The 16,051-nt window shown below is 40.5% G+C and overlaps 1 protein-coding gene across 1 annotated transcript in view; it reads left to right on the forward strand.

Moving 5' to 3' along the window:
- Nucleotides 1-16,051, forward strand: part of DBN1 (drebrin 1) — a 335,364-nt gene that overhangs the window by 21,683 nt on the left and 297,630 nt on the right. The gene's annotated exons all lie outside the window — the stretch shown is intronic.

Genomic DNA, 16,051 nt, shown 5'->3' on the forward strand with positions numbered 1-16,051 from the left:
TGTGCAATATTTTCAAGGCTTTAAGACGCTGTGGTGAAAATTTGGTGAATTTTGAACAATTCCTTCATGTTTTTTCGCAATTGCAGTAATAAAGTGTGTTCAGTTTAAAATTTAAAGTGACAGTAACGGTTTTATTTTAAAACGTTTTTTGTACTTTCTGATCAAGTTTATGCCTGTTTAACATGTCTGAACTACCAGATAGACTGTGTTCTGAATGTGGGGAAGCCAGAATTCCTATTCATTTAAATAAATGTGATTTATGTGATAATGACAATGATGCCCAAGATGATTCCTCAAGTGAGGGGAGTAAGCATGGTACTGCATCATTCCCTCCTTCGTCTACACGAGTCTTGCCCACTCAGGAGGCCCCTAGTACATCTAGCGCGCCAATACTCCTTACTATGCAACAATTAACGGCTGTAATGGATAATTCTGTCAAAAACATTTTAGCCAAAATTAACCCTTGTCAGCGTAAGCGTGGCTGCTCTGTTTTAGTTACTGAAGAGCATGACGACGCTGATATTAATATCTCTGAAGGGCCCCTAACCCAATCTGAGGGGGCCAGGGAGGTTTTGTCTGAGGGAGAAATTACTGATTTAGGGAACATTTCTCAGCAGGCTGAATCTGATGTGATTACATTTAAATTTAAATTGGAACATCTCCGCATTTTGCTTAAGGAGGTATTATCCACTCTGGATGATTGTGAAAATTTAGTCATCCCAGAGAAACTATGTAAAATGGACAAGTTCCTAGAGGTGCCGGGGCTCCCAGAAGCTTTTCCTATACCCAAGCGGGTGGCGGACATTGTTAATAAAGAATGGGAAAGGCCCGGTATTCCTTTCGTCCCTCCCCCCATATTTAAAAAATTGTTTCCTATGGTCGACCCCAGAAAGGACTTATGGCAGTCAGTCCCCAAGGTCGAGGGAGCGGTTTCTACTTTAAACAAACGCACCACTATTCCCATAGAGGATAGTTGTGCTTTCAAAGATCCTATGGATAAAAAATTAGAAGGTTTGCTTAAAAAGATGTTTGTTCAGCAGGGTTACCTTCTACAACCCATTTCATGCATTGTCCCTGTCACTACTGCCGCATATTTCTGGTTTGATGAACTGCTTAAGGTGCTCGATAGTGACTCTCCTCCTTATGAGGAGATTATGGACAGAATCAATGCTCTCAAATTGGCTAATTCTTTCACTCTAGACGCCTCTTTGCAATTGGCTAAGTTAGCGGCTAAGAACTCTGGGTTTGCTATTGTGGCGCGCAGAGCGCTTTGGTTGAAATCTTGGTCGGCTGATGCGTCTTCCAAGAACAAGCTACTAAACATTCCTTTCAAGGGGAAAACGCTGTTTGGTCCTGACTTGAAAGAGATTATCTCTGATATCACTGGGGGTAAGGGCCACGCCCTTCCTCAGGATCGGCCCTTCAAGGCAAAAAATAGACCTAATTTTCGTCCCTTTCGTAAAAACGGACCAGCCCAAGGTGCTACGTCCTCTAAGCAAGAGGGTAATACTTCTCAGGCCAAGCCAGCTTGGAGACCAATGCAAGGCTGGAACAAGGGAAAGCAGGCCAAGAAACCTGCCACTGCTACCAAGACAGCATGAAATATTGGCCCCCGATCCGGGACCGGATCTGGTGGGGGGCAGACTCTCTCTCTTCGCTCAGGCTTGGGCAAGAGATGTTCTGGATCCTTGGGCGCTAGAAATAGTCTCCCAGGGTTATCTTCTGGAATTCAAGGGACTTCCCCCAAGGGGGAGGTTCCACAGGTCGCAGTTGTCTTCAGACCACATAAAAAGACAGGCGTTCTTACATTGTGTAGAAGACCTGTTAAAAATGGGAGTGATTCATCCTGTTCCATTAAGAGAACAAGGGATGGGGTTCTACTCCAATCTGTTCATAGTTCCCAAAAAAGAGGGAACGTTCAGACCAATCCTAGATCTCAAGATCTTAAACAAATTTCTCAAGGTCCCATCGTTCAAGATGGAAACCATTCGAACTATCCTTCCTTCCATCCAGGAAGGTCAATTTATGACCACGGTGGATTTAAAGGATGCGTATCTACATATTCCTATCCACAAGGAACATCATCGGTTCCTAAGGTTTGCATTCCTGGACAAACATTACCAGTTCGTGGCGCTTCCTTTCGGATTAGCCACTGCTCCAAGGATTTTCACAAAGGTACTAGGGTCCCTTCTAGCGGTGCTAAGACCAAGGGGCATTGCAGTAGTACCTTACCTGGACGACATTCTGATTCAAGCGTCGTCCCTTCCTCAAGCAAAGGCTCACACGGACATTGTCCTGGCCTTTCTCAGATCTCACGGCTGGAAAGTGAACGTGGAAAAGAGTTCTCTATCCCCGTCAACAAGGGTTCCCTTCTTGGGAACAATTATAGACTCCTTAGAAATGAGGATCTTTCTAACAGAGGCCAGAAAAACAAAGCTTCTGGACTCTTGTCGGATACTTCATTCCGTTCCTCTTCCTTCCATAGCTCAGTGCATGGAAGTGATCGGGTTGATGGTGGCGGCGATGGACATAGTTCCTTTTGCGCGCATTCATCTAAGACCATTACAACTGTGCATGCTCAGTCAGTGGAATGGGGACTATACAGACTTGTCTCCGAAGATACAAGTAAATCAGAGGACCAGAGACTCACTCCGTTGGTGGCTGTCCCTGGACAATCTGTCTCAAGGGATGATGTTCCACAGACCAGAGTGGGTCATTGTCACGACCGACGCCAGTCTGATAGGCTGGGGCGCGGTCTGGGGATCCCTGAAAGCTCAGGGTCTTTGGTCTCGGGAAGAATCTCTTCTACCGATAAATATTCTGGAACTGAGAGCGATATTCAATGCGCTCCAGGCCTGGCCCCAGCTTGCGAGGACCAGGTTCATACGGTTTCAATCAGACAACATGACGACTGTGGCGTACATCAACCATCAGGGGGGAACAAGGAGTTCCCTAGCGATGGAAGAAGTAACCAAAATTATTCTTTGGGCGGAGTCTCACTCCTGCCACCTGTCTGCTATCCACATCCCAGGAGTGGAAAATTGGGAAGCGGATTTTCTGAGTCGTCAGAGATTGCATCCGGGGGAGTGGGAACTCCATCCGGAAATCTTTGCCCGAGTCACTCACCTGTGGGGCATTCCAGACATGGATCTGATGGCCTCTCGTCAGAACTTCAAAGTTCCTTGCTACGGGGCCAGATCCAGGGATCCCAAGGCGGCTCTAGTGGATGCACTAGTAGCACCTTGGACCTTCAAACTAGCTTATGTGTTCCCGCCATTTCCTCTCATCCCCAGGCTGATAGCCAGGATCAAGCAGGAGAGGGCGTCGGTGATCTTGATAGCTCCTGCGTGGCCACGCAGGACTTGGTATGCAGATCTGGTGAATATGTCATCGGCTCCACCTTGGAAGCTACCTTTGAGACGAGACCTTCTTGTTCAGGGTCCGTTCGAACATCCGAATCTGGTTTCACTCCAGCTGACTGCTTGGAGATTGAACGCTTGATTTTATCGAAGCGAGGATTCTCAGATTCTGTGATCGATACTCTTGTTCAGGCCAGAAAGCCTGTGACTAGAAAGATTTACCACAAAATTTGGAAAAAATATATCTGTTGGTGTGAATCTAAAGGATTCCCTTGGGACAAGGTTAAGATTCCTAGGATTCTATCCTTCCTTCAAGAAGGATTGGAGAAAGGATTATCTGCAAGTTCCCTGAAGGGACAGATTTCTGCCTTGTCGGTATTACTTCACAAAAAGCTGGCAGCTGTGCCAGATGTTCAAGCCTTTGTTCAGGCTCTGGTTAGAATCAAGCCTGTTTACAAACCTTTGACTCCTCCTTGGAGTCTCAATTTAGTTCTTTCAGTTCTTCAGGGGGTTCCGTTTGAACCCTTACATTCCGTTGATATTAAGTTATTATCTTGGAAAGTTTTGTTTTTAGTTGCGATTTCTTCTGCTAGAAGAGTCTCAGAATTATCTGCTCTGCAGTGTTCTCCTCCTTATCTGGTGTTCCATGCAGATAAGGTGGTTTTACGTACTAAACCTGGTTTTCTTCCAAAAGTTGTTTCTAACAAAAACATTAACCAGGAGATTATCGTACCTTCTCTGTGTCCAAAACCAGTTTCAAAGAAGGAACGTTTGTTGCACAATTTGGATGTTGTTCGCGCTCTAAAATTCTATTTAGATGCTACAAAGGATTTTAGACAAACATCTTCCTTGTTTGTTGTTTATTCAGGTAAAAGGAGAGGTCAAAAAGCAACTTCTACCTCTCTCTCTTTTTGGATTAAAAGCATCATCAGATTGGCTTACGAGACTGCCGGACGGCAGCCTCCCGAAAGAATCACAGCTCATTCCACTAGGGCTGTGGCTTCCACATGGGCCTTCAAGAACGAGGCTTCTGTTGATCAGATATGTAGGGCAGCGACTTGGTCTTCACTGCACACTTTTACCAAATTTTACAAGTTTGATACTTTTGCTTCTTCTGAGGCTATTTTTGGGAGAAAGGTTTTGCAAGCCGTGGTGCCTTCCATTTAGGTGACCTGATTTGCTCCCTCCCTTCATCCGTGTCCTAAAGCTTTGGTATTGGTTCCCACAAGTAAGGATGACGCCGTGGACCGGACACACCTATGTTGGAGAAAACAGAATTTATGTTTACCTGATAAATTTCTTTCTCCAACGGTGTGTCCGGTCCACGGCCCGCCCTGGTTTTTTTAATCAGGTCTGATATTTTATTTTCTTTAACTACAGTCACCACGGTACCATATGGTTTCTCCTATGCAAATATTCCTCCTTAACGTCGGTCGAATGACTGGGGTAGGCGGAGCCTAGGAGGGATCATGTGACCAGCTTTGCTGGGCTCTTTGCCATTTCCTGTTGGGGAAGAGAATATCCCCACAAGTAAGGATGACGCCGTGGACCGGACACACCGTTGGAGAAAGAAATTTATCAGGTAAACATAAATTCTGTTTTTTTCCAGTCATGTGACTGCTATTGAAAAACATTGAGAAGCAGTGCATTTATTAAAATAGCCAGTAGGTGGAGCTGTCCGCTTGTTTTGCAGCAAAGCCAAGCAAGCTGAAATTAATCAGTTTAACCTGACCTGAGCTATCGAGCAGATTTCAAAGAAACAAGATCTTCCTGTCTATAAATCATTCCAGATTGAAATGCATAGAAAGAATTGTTTGCATAAAAATGCAAGTGAAGTCTGTGTTGTGTGATTATTTTATTAGGTTTATAATGCTGTTTAGCAAATGTTTTTTTTCTTTTCACTTAGTTTAATTATATATTCTTTGTTTTGTGATTATTTTATTAGGTTTATAATGCTGTTTAGCATTTAAAGTCTTCATTTTAAAGCTTTAAAAATAATGTATTAGATGTTAATTATGACAATTTTGAGAGGGGCCTGGAACCTATCTCCCTCACTTCCCATTGACTTACATTATAAACTGGGTTTCAATTTACAACGGTTTTGATTTACAACTATTCCTTCTGGAACCTAACCCCAGCGTAAACTGAGGGCTACCTGTATTTATTGCACATTCTACCTATAAATCGTTAGCAACAAAGTGATAAAAACTACCTAGATCAATTTACCAAATATTTGGTCATTCCTCCAAACGTTAATTCTGCCTCCATTATCACATAAGTCAGTAATAAATGAAAAATCTTTTTGGAACCCCCACAAAAACATAGGGGTGTCTGCAGTAAGAGGAAAAGGGCATATATAAAGCTAAAAAATGAAGTGTATAATGTGCACAAGTGTCTCCCTAGTAGTGAAAGTGTCATTTAAAAATTGTTTAAAAACAAAATGCAACTCCTTGCAGATATAATTACTGGCTCGAAAATCGTAACCAGAGCCTTCTTGGTAATATACTTAATATAGAAGACCAGAGCCAGAGTAACAAAAGGGGGGGAAGAAACAGAAAGGGGAGGGGGTGTGGAGGGGAAAAAAAGGAGGGAGGGGAAAGAGGGGGTAAGGAGGGGGGGGGAAAGGAAAAAACAGAAGTCAGAAAAAATGAGAAAAGAAGAGAAAAAGGAAGAAAAAGGAAAAAAGAGAAAAAGTAAAAAGAAGAAAAAGAGAATACCATCCATAGCACCAGAAGTTTGTGAGGCTAAAAAAGAAAGTATAAAGCCTCATACTAAACGCGATCATGTACTCTCATCAGATTCTTGTTCTAGAGGACTCAATAGGCAATAGGGTGATGCTCGACTAAAGTCACAATTAGCCCAGGTATGCTTGCCACCCTGTATGGGTATTCAGGCCTCTCGGAGTCCATGTTTCCAGTTCATGTATCCAGCGAGTCTCCTTCTGTAGTAATACCTTGGCTCTGTTTCCTCCTCTCTTCAAACTTGGCACATGGTCAATCAGACGGAATCTCATGTCGGTCACCGTATGGTTCATCTCAAGAAAATGTCGAGCCACCGGTTGGTCAGCCTTACCATTCTTCAGAGCTAATCAAATGCTCGACCGGTAGTTCGCCATCCTAGTCCTGGCATCGTCAGTGGTTTTGCCGATGTAGAACATACCACATGGGCAATTCAGGAGGTATATAACATAGGTGGTAGTACATGTTAAGAAATAATTAATCCTATACTTCCTCTTCTTTTCTGGATGCTGAAAGGAGTTTCCCGCATGCATACTGTTGCATGTGACGCAACCAAGACATTTGAAGCACCCATTCTTTTTCTTCAGCCATGTTTGTTTGTCAGATAAGGGCGAGATGTCAGTCTTCATGAGGGAATCCCTTAAGCTTCTACCCCTGCGGTATGCCAGACGTGGTGCTTCCCACCGTGCAAATGGCAAGGCAGCATCTGTTTCAATCAGTTTCCACTCCTCTTTGACTGCTCTAGAGATCCGATATTGATCAGGGGAATAAGTTGTCACAAAGGTTAGTTGTTTCTTACTTTCACCTAGGGATGCACCGAAATTTCGGCCGCAGAAAGTTTCGGCCGAAATGGCTATTTCGGTTTTCGCTTTTTTGCCTGTTAGTTTCGGTAAAATTATTGTGTAGCATATTTCAAATTTGATGCTAGCCTAGAGCTGCTGTTTAAGTGTATTACTTCACTTACTGTTCTGCATATAATGAGTTTTCTAGGATTATACTTTATTTGTATAATTGTTAAAAAAAAAAAAAAAACCCTGTTAAATATGATTATGTTACATAGAACTAAATGAAGAATAATACAGTATATTGATATTTATAATTGTTTTAAGTAGGGATGCACCAAAATTTTGGTCGCAGAAACATTTTGGTCGAAAATTGCATTATTTTTTGCCTGATTTTTTTTTTCTTGGTAAAATTATTGTGTAGCATATTATTGTTCAATTTTAGTGTGTTACTTTCAATAAAAGTGTGGGCTTTTTTTATTGGCTATAATTATGCAAAAAAACCCTAAAAAAAATAAAATTGAAAAAATACATTTTTGGTATCCGTTTCGGTTTTCGGCCAAGTGCATCCCGGATTTTCGGATTCGGTTTCGGTCCAGAATTTCCATTTCGGTGCATCACTACTTTCACCCTCAGTTTTGTTGTTCCCAGTCTCCTGGACCACCTGATTACACATTCTCATAAGCTCCTTCTTCTTATATCCTCTCTGGGCAAATCTATCAGTCATTTCCACCAATTGTTCACAACAACGTTCAGGGTCGGTGTTGTTGCGTATTACCCTTTGGAATTGGGCCATAGGTATGTTATTGATAAGAGATGGCTGATGGCAACTTCTTGCATGTAGTATCGTGTTCCTATCAGTGTCTTTTCGGAACAACGTGGTGCCTATGATGCCTGAGGATTTGAATATTCTAACATCTAAGTAGTCCACAGTTTCACTACTGGCCACAGATTGAAACCTGATGGTACTGTTAAGTGTCTGAACCCATTCATCAAAAGACTGTTGATCATCCTGCCAAACCAAAAACAGGTCATCGATGTATCGACAATAAAATTTTATAGATGTATTCTCAAAAACTCTCATCCGTGTTGTCTCGTACTCTGCCATGTATAGGTTCGCCAGCTATGGGGCCACATTGGACCCCATCGCTGTGCCTGCAGTTTGAAGAAAGAATTTACCATAAAAATTAAAATAGTTCCGTTCCAAACACATAGTAAGAAGCTCCATTAAGACGTGTTCTGGAGGACCAATATAAGGTGTGAGTCTCAAGGCATTTGCTACTGCTGCGATTCCTGCTGCATGCGGAATTACAGTATAAAGACTAGAGACGTCCATGGTGACCAGGAGATCAGTCTCGGTGATTTGTTTCAGACTTGTAATCTTCTGTATAAATGATGTTGAGTCCTGTACGTATGATCTCATTCTTTTCACCAATGGTTGGAGAAAGTGGTCAACATATATGGCCAACAGTTGAAGAAGGGATCCTCGGGCTGAAACAATCGGCTGGCCTGGAGGTTGCTTTTGGTCCTTATGTATTTTTGGCAATGTATACATAATCGGGATGATGGGAAAATCCTTCTGTAAAAACCTGGCTTCTTGTTCAGTAATGAGTCCCTCTTGCTTCCATATGCTGATCTTACCATTAATTTCTCGTTTAAGTGTCATTGTGGGATCCATCTCCAACCTCTGGTACGTTTTCTTAACCATCAATTGGCGATTAATCTCTTGTTTATAATCTAATAGATACATCACCACGACCGCCCCGCCCTTATCGGCCGGACGTATCACTATTGTTGGATCCTCCTTCAGAGATTTAAGTGCTCTTCTTTCCTCTTTTGACAGATTGTCATGTTGTCTCCAAGTACTCTGTTTTTCTTGTGACAGATTTGTCAGATATTTCGTATACGTCATAATGGCAGAGTTGTTGGAGCTTGGATCAAAACTACTAGCTGTTCTGAAATCTTGTTCTGTATCGCCAGTATGGCCAAAATGTTCTTTAAGCCATAACAGTCTGCCAAACCGCTGAATATCAATATAAGTGTCGAAGGTATTCATCCTGGTGGTGGGCACAAAAGTTAGTCCTTTATTAAGTAGTGATTGTTCGGCTGTGGATAGACTTCTAGAGCTAATGTTAAAAACATTATTCTCTATCTCCTCCGATTCAGATGGCGGCGGGATATGCCACCCCCTTCTCGTGTGCGGCCGGGTCCTCTTCCTAAAAAACGATTAGCTGAAGTGGAATACGGTGCCAAAGGTGGACGTGAGGAAACATTCTCAGTTGTGTTGTCCCAATGTTGTTGGTTACTGGAACCCCTAGATCTTGTCGTGATTCCTGAGAAGATGGGGATTCGGGGTGCTCTCAGGATCAGTACTTTCACCCGAACTAGTGTCAACCGTGTTGATTGATCTTTTTGTATGTCTCCTTTGTCTTCTTGGTCTTAGTTGCTTCCTCTCCTCTGGTGCTAGCATCCACCGATATACACTCTTGTGAGTGTAGTCTAGTCCCACCGTCTGCAGTTTGCTATTTTTGAAGGCGATAAGTTCCTGCTTGTATATCTTAACTTGTTTCGCTAGTTTGTCTAGCCAGTCACATGTATTATCACCCCTTAATTTATTAAGCTGTTCCGTTTCAAAGGACCGTATTTAAATTCTCACCTCTTGCAACAACCTTCCAGCCTCGCATATCACTAGCAACATCAAATCGAACAAACATTTGTTCAGGATTTTGCACCAATTGGCGCAGAATTCAGCGCTTGATCTTCCAATCGTTGGAACATTCCTAATACGGAAGCCTCTGGGTACCATTCTCTTTTTATGGTATTCAGATAAATATGTGCCATGGAGGTTGAGATCAATTTCCCTTTGCTTAAAGGGACAGTCAACACCAGAATTTTTGTTGTTTAAAAAGATAGATAATCCCTTTATTACCCATTCTCCAGTTTTGCATAACCAACACAGTTATATTAATACACGTTTTACTTCTGTGACTAACTGGTATCTAAGCATCTTATGACCTCCCCTAATCACATGACTTTTAGTTATTTTGCATATAGTTGCATTTTAGCCAATTAGTGCAGTGTCTGCCACTAGCCACGGGCGTGATTACAATGTTATCTATATGGCCTACATGAGCTTGTCTCCCCTGCTGTGAAAAGTGAATAAAATAGAGGCGGCCTTCAAGGGCTTAGAAATTATCATATCAGCCTTCCTAGGTTTAGCTTTCAACTAGAATACCAAGAGAACAAAGCAAAATTGTTGATAAAAGTAAATTGGAAAGTTGTTTAAAATTTAATGCCCTATTTGAAAAATGAGAGGTTTTTTTGGACTTGACTGTCCCTTTAAGTTTTGCCCATGTGTTGTAAAGGGATTGATAGGACTCCTCAATCTGCTGTTCCTCTAGTTCCAAACCTGATGAGGTCTGCATCTTCATCCGTAAACATAAGTACATCTTCATATTGGTCATCCTGTGTGCCACAGGCACCAATCGTACCAGCAGAAGGGGCATTCTCCTCAGGAAGAATAAACTCATTGCTGGTCTCCATATCGTATTGCTGCACCCACAGGGGAGTCACAATTAACAATAGAGGGGCAGTGTTATGTAAGCTGAGCCAGCTCCTTTGCGGGTGCACTATACCAAAGGGATAATCCAAAGAAAGTTCATAGGTATATGCACTCTTACCAACAGTTCAACTGCCAGGGTGCTCTCAAAGAATCAATGGGCATGCATAGGATAAAGCACTCACTGGACTTCAGACTTCAAACGTGATAAAATTTATTAGATGTGACGTTTCGGGACTACACACGTCCCTTCCTCTGACAAATGAAAGCTCCAAACAAACAGACTTATAAAGGCATACAAAACCCTCCCCCAGCAGAAACTCCAATCACTGGAGATCGTGTGCAAAAACCTTGGTCAAAACCAATATGTGTAAATATGTGCTCAATATATTTAAAATATCAGTGTTCTCATTCAAAGGATAATATTGAAATATAGGTTATGCACTACAAAATACTTATTTTTCAGAACCTATTTTAACCATGATTTCCATTCTTCAAAATAGGTCATGCTTGTGAAGAAAATTTAAAAATAAAAAAATAAAAAAAATAATCGTATAATGCCTGTGCCCAGGAGAAATAAAAAAAATGCTAGTTCTTGCTTGATGCCAAAAGTTAGAATTGTCAGCTTCTTTTTAATTTCCTTAGAATTAATTTAATACAAGACTAAGTAGCCACTGAGACTGGAGGACATGGTTGGGAGCACTATTTGTGTCTTGTTGTTGTCTGAGGTTTTACATTTACATAATTAGTGGTCAATCTCCATCAGGCACACACTGAATCCTAATTTTACAGCTGTGGCGCCAATTGTTTTATGGCGGCTGTGGCCAATGGCTTATACATTCTTTTTACATTTTCTAATCAACATCATTTTAAATACTACATCAGCTTATCCTTCTGATGTTAGTTTATCATTTTAATTTATGCAAAGTGTTATTAGCTATGTAAGGAGGGATATATTGAACTATGACCATTTTGCATTGCTAGAATTTTCATTAATGTTGCTAATTTTATTTTTTATTTTTTAGGATAAAATATATGTAAAAAAGCCCCTTTGATTCCCCCCCCCCCCCCGCTCTAGCAAATATCTTCAGATATCAAGCAGCTAAGTGGTTAATCACACCTCATGATTATTTTAGTTTTAGAAAACTGCTAATATCAAGAATGTGCTAATTGTATTCAACATTATTTTTCAGTCAACTTCTGGTTTGCTTTTGGTGCAAATTGGTACATACCACTTGCAGCGGACTATCAAAATTAGTTTTTAATTGTTTTAAAAAAATCTGTTCATAGTTTATATTGTTTAGATTTAAAATAGATTAGATGAATGATTTTTTTGTTTTTCTTTTAGTAAGCACGATTGTGTTCATCAGATAAATATGTATAAACATTAAATTGATGATTTATGACTAAAACTGTTATCTTTTAAATGGGCATTAAACGTTATTTATGCATATGAAAGGGCACTACTTTAGAATATGTGTGAATATATAATATTGCGTGTTAGACTGCAAATAGATATGTGGCAACACTTCCTGTTGAAACTGCTTTGTTATTATTTTTTGCTGAAGGCAATCAATGAAGGGGAAATGGGGGAGCTGGATCTCTTAGTAGCAGAAGAGGTTTATGATATCGGCATAACTGAAACTTGGTGGGATGATTCACATTACTGGGCAGTTAACATAGAGAACTATACTTTATTTAGGAGGGGTAGGGGTAATAAAAGGGGAGGAGGAGTTTGTATGTGTGTATATGACATACATACCTCAGAATGTCAAGCCCTAAGCTACTAGCCAGCCCAAAATGTTTCTCGCCACTTTTGATCCCACCCACTACCCAGCCCACACTACCCCCCCCCTCTTTGCCTATGTATTTTACCTCTGTAATTACTTTGGATCTAAGCCTCTGCACACTGCCCCCTTATTTCAGTTCTTTTGACAGACTTGTATTTTAGCCAATTACTGCTCACTCCTCTGTAAATTCACGTGCATGACCTAAATGTTATCTAAATGAAACACATGAAATAATGCTCTCTAGTGGTGAAAAACTGTTAAAATGCATTTAGATTAGAGGCGGCCTTCAAGGTCTAAGAAATTAGCATATGAACCTCCTAGGTTTAGCTTTCAACTAAGAATACCAAGAGAACAAAGCAAAATTGGTGATAAAAGTAAGTTTAAAAGTTTAAAGTTGTTTAAAATTGATTTATTAAAGTTTATTTTGGACTTGACTGTCCCTTTAAGGCCCTGATTCTCTGCAGATTATTATCTTATTAACAAAATAAATGATTATATGAAAGGTAGCTGCATCAAAAGATGCCAAAACTGGTGCTATTCTCACCATAGGGCAATCTCCCCCCCCCCCAACACCTGGGTCAAGCAGGTTGAAGAGGACTTAGAAGAGAAAAAAAAAATCATATATCGGAAATACATTTTCCTAAAGATACACATGCCTCTGTAACTCTCCCTGTAGCAGACAGAAGGGTTGCTGCTTACACGAATGTGCCTGTAAGTCTTCCTAGTTTTTGCGCTACTGACAAGATCCTGTCAAGCATGCAGCTGAAAGCGGCAGTTTCTAGCCCATTATTGCACACAATTGAAACCGTTGCTGACAGTTGCATCCAGTTCAGCTAATAGAGGCATGAGTAGTGGAGAGAGGTCTGAGTTTGCATTAAAAATGCTGGAGGACAATTCCCGAATGTAAATTAAGAGAAGAGTGTGAAACGCCTGTTTTAATGCCAGTGCAGGAAATGTTGATATCCATTAAACCAAGGATACAGTCCTGTTCATCCCATGCTTTCTCTACAGGCATTCTCATACCAGTGGTTCAACCTCCATCTGTGGACTATGGTGAGAGAGGACATTTAACATCTGTCCTAACTGGAGTTAACTTGTATTCTATAATTTCATGGTATGGGATCTGCAGAGCATTCTCACCATTGCATTTGGTTGTTGGTGATATCAACCTAGCTCCTTACTATACAGCTCAGTGACATTATCGCTGGCACATACCCCAGACATGAAGTTGGGTAACTTATTGATGAAACTCTGTGAGGTGACTAGAACATCATAGTTTACTCTCTTTTTGGGGACATATCTTAGTACTTCCATCTTTTTTTTTTTTTTTTTTTGCTGTCCATAAAATATATTTGCTAGCAGAGTTGATATGTAGCTATAGCAGTTAGACGTAAGTTGATACTGTTTAATGTTTATTGCTAATAATAATTTGCTATATGACAATTTTCTTATATAATGGTTAAGATCATAGCTCCTTTTTAAAACGTTTGTTGTATTTATTAGGTAACCTACCAGATCATTGTTGAGATAGTCCCTCTAAATCGTTATTCAGATGGCACAGTTTTTGTTTTCTTTGGAAATGCTTAAAAGGTCCTGCATTTAGACATTACTCAACACAAGCATGATTTGCATTTAGTCTAATAACTATAATACATTAAAAGGACTTGAAACTCCAACGTTTTATTTCATGTTTCAGGTAGAGAATAACATTTTAAACAAAAGTCCAATTTACTTCTATTTATTATTCTGTATATTGTTAAATAAATGTTTCCGAGCTGTCAATTTCTCAAGAGTGAGACTATAAGCACTTTATAAAGACCTGCAACCGCACTGAAACTGCCTCTTCACTTTTATTGTATTTTATTCAGATGTATTATGTCCTTTATAATCTAGCTTGATTAAAGTTAGCATGGATAGCTAAATATCTTATTAGTTAATAACAAGCTGTTGATGTATTTATTTTGAATATTACATTGAAGATCCAAAAGCATCTCTACAATTAAAGATATACTCCTGTTACATTACTAGGGGGCTAAAATTGCCATGTATGCAGTTTAAGGATAAATAGCAGTGTACCACTAGAAATTGCCTACTTACTAATATAATTGGTATACCTGTCATTTGGTATAGGGCCCGTGCTGGGGTGGCAAGGTTTAATTCTATAAGATAGTGGAAAGCAATTTTACTACACTATTGGTGTAAATGCATTTTAACTCTAAGCCAGCACAGGTTTTACTATACAGGTGGCCCTAGATTTATGCCGGTTCAATTTGTGCCGTTTCAGAATAACAACCTTTTTTTTTTCTTTCAGTCATGTGACTGCTATTGAAAAGCATTGAGAAGCATTGCATTGATTAAAATAGCCAGTAGGTGGAGCTGTCCACTTGTGTTGCAGCAAAGATATGCAAAGCCAAGCACAGAAACAGGCTGGAATTAATTAGTCTAGCTAGACATGAGCTATCGTGCAGCTTTCATAGGAACAAGATCTTCCTCTATAAATCTATAAGTCTATAAATCAGTCCAGATTGGAATGCATAGAAAAAACTGTTTTCAGAAAAATGCAAGTAAAGTCTGTGTTGTGTGATTATTACATAAGGTTTATAATGCAGTTTAGTAAATGTTTTTTGTTCATTTAACTTAGTTTAATTATTTATTCTGTGTTGTGTGATTATTTGATACTGTTTATAAAGAGAGGGGTTTGGAGCCTAACTCCCTCACTTCCCATTGACTTACATTATAAACTGGGTTTCAGTTTACAACAGTTTCGATTTACAACCATTCCTTCTGGAACCTAACCCCGGCGTAAACTGAGGGCTACCTGTATTTTACTATTACAGAGGCAGTCTGTCTCACTGTCCTCTCGGAGATCATCCCCCATTATTGCTGCGCTTCCTACTCGGTATTGTGCCAGATATGTTACTGACTAACAAGTATCTGCAAACATATTCTATGATTTTACTCCATATTCAATACTTTATTTTATGCTGTTGTTTGTTTTTTTTAAAAAAAGGCATATCTTTATTTAGGTTCAAACAAACATATAGAGATCACAAACAGCAGTGAGAAATAGGGAGAAAAAGAAGGCGCCACAATAGTGCATTATCGCTGGTAAAATGCAATTTCCCCTCTTCCACTCAGTACTACTTACAAGAAGAAAAACACTTTATAAGTGCCACAAACGCAAGCTGAGCTATTTGAGCCGCACAGCTGACTCTCCTCCGGTTCAACCGCACTACTCCACGAAGATACTGCTAACTGATATCAGACAGGCGTATACAAGGAGGGGTAGGGGGGGTAGGGGGAGGAGGGGGGAGGGGAAGGAGCGGGGGAGGGGGGGGTAAGGTCAGGAGTGCAGGTATGTATTAATCAGAGAGAGGGGAGGAAGATTCTGGCTGGCAACCCAGGCCTATTTTTCAATCTACGCTAGATCCATTCATCTGATTGGATTTCCTTCCCATGTCATCAGCATTAATTTGTGTACATCAGGTTGGCCCACTTTAAGGTAGTGGAACCTTTCCAGTTGAAGATGAGTTGAGACTATTGATTTCCACTCTCTGAGAGAGTGGGGATAGAATCGGTTTTCCATTTTTGAGGGATAAGGGTTTTAGCTCCATTAAGCATAATCGTGAGGATGTCATGTGCGTTAGAGAGTTTTGGTAAGTCATGGTAAAGTAGCGTCATAGGAGTTGAGTGAATCGTTGTCTAATTGTTGGCTGATCTCGTCAAAGATCTCTTTCCAGAAATCTCCTAGCTTGGGGCAATCCCACCAAATGTGTAACATTGAGCCTTTTTGGCCACAGCCCCTCCAGCACCTGTCAATTGA

The sequence above is a fragment of the Bombina bombina genome, chromosome 6 (genome assembly GCF_027579735.1).
Source record: "Bombina bombina isolate aBomBom1 chromosome 6, aBomBom1.pri, whole genome shotgun sequence".
Lineage (NCBI taxonomy): Eukaryota > Metazoa > Chordata > Amphibia > Anura > Bombinatoridae > Bombina > Bombina bombina.